The sequence below is a fragment of the Gavialis gangeticus genome, unplaced genomic scaffold (assembly GCF_001723915.1).
Source record: "Gavialis gangeticus isolate Ggan-Ray unplaced genomic scaffold, GavGan_comp1, whole genome shotgun sequence".
In the NCBI taxonomy this organism is placed as follows: Eukaryota; Metazoa; Chordata; order Crocodylia; family Gavialidae; genus Gavialis; species Gavialis gangeticus.
In genome coordinates this window covers 88,130,137-88,133,979 of record NW_017729022.1, presented here as the reverse complement: position 1 = coordinate 88,133,979, position 3,843 = coordinate 88,130,137, and the positions used below count along the sequence as shown (strand labels likewise).

General features: G+C 42.2%; 1 protein-coding gene and 1 long non-coding RNA gene across 2 annotated transcripts in view; one reads left to right on the top strand and one right to left on the bottom strand.

The window, feature by feature from the left end:
- RERG (RAS like estrogen regulated growth inhibitor) overlaps positions 1-3,843 on the top strand; it is a 220,397-nt gene that overhangs the window by 131,144 nt on the left and 85,410 nt on the right. The gene's annotated exons all lie outside the window — the stretch shown is intronic.
- On the bottom strand, positions 740-2,985 carry LOC109296263. The gene is made up of 3 exons (XR_002096938.1): positions 2,861-2,985; positions 1,938-2,043; positions 740-1,384 (listed from the first exon to the last, which is right to left on the bottom strand). It is a non-coding gene; the product is annotated as an uncharacterized LOC109296263 (long non-coding RNA).

Genomic DNA, 3,843 nt, shown 5'->3' with positions numbered 1-3,843 from the left:
AATAACTTAACGCTAATATAAGTGGGGAAGGGTGGGGGGGGGGAACCTTTGGGATTATAGGATGATGAGAATAAGTACATATGTTTCTGTGTCTCACTTCATTCCCCAGTTCCTTTGTCTTTCTCAGAATTTTTTTTGAATATTATCAGTAGTGCTGTACTTCATTTTTTTTTTTTCAAGCAGTAAAGACATTTCTGACATTAGTTTGGTATTTTCTGGCACACAAGTGCTTGAAAACCTAGAAGTGCTGTTGTTTGCTATGCAACAGGCCCCTTGTGTGCAACCTCCTGAGTAAATATGTGATTCATTCATCCTACATGAGTTTAAGGCCATAAATATCAGAAGTTTAATTGCTGGACAGAAGGCTGCGTTCATTTACAAGTAGATGAATGCATTTCTGTAGATATTAAACACTCTGGCCAAAAAACAATCACAACCCCTCAACCCAGTGTGAAAAAACTTGATTATTTTAGAGAATTTATGTAAGCAAGATGCACCTTGCATCAAAGAAGTAATCTCTGCTGAGAATTACACATACTCACTTTAATAGTTGTTATGCAATTCTGTTTTTAACTAATCATTTTTGTTGCTGTTTTAATATCCTTTTAACAGCCAGAGATATGCTTACTCTGTTGCAAGCTGCTTTCAGTCAAAATATGCCTGACAGATTCTAATTAATACATTGGAAAGGACAGATTTAGTACAATTTCCCACAGACAGTGTTATACAAATGGTGTTTCTAGGGGGCAATAAAACCAGAGGGAGGTTTTGCTGTATAACAACACTTAGCTGTTTTATTGAGCTCATGGTTATTTCAACTAACATGTTCTTATTCAGGGGTGATCTCTAAATAAAAACAAGACCAATCACAAGCACCTTTTGAGACCTTGAGCTGGGCCTAATATAAATGTTTTTAATGAAACAATATTTGGTGGTCTCAGCTTTGGTGAAGCAAGGTAGAATATTAGGGTGTGGACTGCTCCTGTGTACCGTGTTGTTCCCATTGAGTTCAATTTGTAGATCTGCTTCGAGTCACCTGGAGTACAGTATTAGGGAGGTAGCACCAGGGTCCCCATAGTTACCATTACATTGAATTTTACACGTAAAGTACCATTAAAATCTCACTAGTTTGCAGTTGAATGGTGGGATTTAGTGTCTAAATTTAACACATTGGAGGCAAATTGAATGTTCTGTGAAGGAAATATGTGCATTCTTAAATAATTCTATTTTTTCTTTGGCTAGATCAATTTCTCTTGCTTTTTTATGTCCCTTTTGCTGCAGTCACCTCAAACCCAGGCATGCAACATCATAATGTCTCAGATGTGATATATTTCATATTTTTATCACAAATGCTGAATGTTACTTGTTGCAAAGTAATTTAGTTCTGCAAAGAAAAGACAACTATATTATGGAGCACCACCATTTATCCCTGCTTTTCCAGGGCTGTCTTTCAATCTGCCAACTATCAGCTGGCTGCAACCCTGACCAGATCCTTCCCTACACTTTTCTCTCTCTCTTCCACCCCCCTCCTTCCATTTTGCGCCCTAGTATCCTTCCTGTTATTGAACATAGTCTTCAACAGCAGGAAGATAATTGTGTTCAATCTGACACCCAGCAAACTACAAGGCAGGGATGGCCAACCAGTGTCACGGGTGCCCTAGGTGGCACACAGGCCACCTGGCATGCAGCAGATCAGGGAGGCATGCAGCAAATCAGGGAGGTAGCACAGCAAGTAGGGTAGAAAACAGAAAACAAAGCAGCATATTGAGCAGGGAGAACAGCATTGGGAACAGAAAGCAGAGCATCAGATTAGGCAGCAGGAGGAGTTCAGAGTACTTAAAGAGGGTGCAGGGCCAAATTGTGGCATGCCTACCACAAAAGATTGGTTCCCTCTTCCACAGGTGATACAGAAAGATAAGAGAAAGAAGTCACCTCACCTTGATAGCAAAGTTCCCCTTTTGGAGACAGCTCTTAGTCCTTCAACCTTGGCCTGTCTGTGCTTCATTTTATCTTGTCTGGTGGCAGGGGTAGCTCCAGTATTTCCTAAGGAGTGTGCAGTAAAAGAAACCCAAACTGCAGGGGTAGTTGCATGGCTGCACGCCCTATTCTCAGCCTCCTCTAGCCCTATCAGTGTGGGCAGACCCTGCTTTGGAAGCCTCCACTCCAGAGATCTTTTAAAGTTCCCAAAGCAAATGAAAATACCCTTCTTGCTCAGAGGCATGCCCTCTCCCCTTTTTCAGCCCCCTCCCCCCTGCTTTCTCCACTGCTCATAGACTGAGAAGCTCCAGAGCCAGCCAGGCTGAGTGCAAGCTGGACTCAGCTGGGAACAAGAGAGCAGCAAAAGTGTAGCAGGAGAGTAGTTCCCCCCACTCTGCCTGGTCACCAGGGGCAGGCATGAAGAAGGAGAACCCCCTGCCCATCCCTGCTGCTGCTATCCCCTCCCCAGCTGAGCCTACCCTCCCCATGTGCAATGGGCATTAAAGGCTCTGAACAGAAGGGAAAGCAGCAGCAGCGGGTGGGGGGGTGGGGGAAGGAGAGGGGAGGGAATGTGCCTCCAAGCAGAAAGGGCAAGGGAGGGAGAATTTTCACTTGTTTTAGAGACTTTAAAAAGAACCCAGAGGCTACCATGGTGCACTCCAACCACTAAAAAATAGATGCAGCTGTGCCACTGCCCCCATTTTAGATCTGCCCTTGCCTGGGGGCACCAGTGGAGGAAAAGGGAGAACTGAAAAGAGTAGAGCTAAGAACAGATGAGCAACAAGCCTGCAAGTTCAGCAGGGAGCCCCTTTCATGCTTACAGTAGACATTTTTCATGGAGCTAAACAACCCAGTCACAGGCAAAAACAATGCAGTCACGTACCTGAGCAATACCAGGCTCTGATCCTGCAGTCAGTGGGTCTCTGCATGGTCCCAAGGGTATGCACACACAGATCTGATCGCAGGACTGGGCCCTGTTTTAACATGTGCCTCAGGCCTCAGTATTGTTGAGCTGGTTGGAAGCAAACAACAGAAACCTTCAGACTGATAAAAGAGCAGCTGCCAACTTACAAACCAACTCTTCTTACTGCACAGTGTTTAACAAAACCTAATGCTGAATTCATGGCTCTACTTTTGAATTAAAATATACAAGTTTTAATGAAAATCATACACAACAACAGGCAAAGCCACAAGATTTCTTTATGACAGGCTGGCATTTCATCCTCTTCAAGCTCTGCTATAACTGTAGGAAAATTATTACTTGAATGTTGGTATGATAAAGTTCCAAAAAACAAACAAACCACTTGGTTACTTTTGAGTGGATTAGAAAATAACACAGAAATGATTTATAATACAATTATATTGAATAGTTTACCCTCACCATTATTTCCTAGACACTGAATTGGAGCCTATTCAGTTGTTTCTCTTCATGCATTATTCGGTCAATTTTTCAAAGGTTCAGAGGAAGAAAAGTAAAGGATGTTAGAAATCAGCAGGATTTACACAGTAAGGACAGAGACGATAAAATAAAAATGGAGAGCTGAAGTCATGAAATTACAAAGAGCAAAGTGAAAACCAAGCACTTTCTCATTTTCCCATAGTCCTCTACTGCGGGAACATGAAGCCACTGGATGAGATGAATAACTGGAAAATAAAATTTAGAGCAACGTTAAAAGTAATATTATTTCAAACAGCAGGGTTAACCTCTTGGTTGTACCTCCTCAGAGTGTCATTACATCAACTTCTGTTACTTACTGTTAAAGTGTTTTACAGCATGCAATTATATTTATAATTGTAACATGCCACAATACAGGGAAGATTAGGATTATGGAAAAGATACAATTTACTCCTGGAGGGAATGCTGCC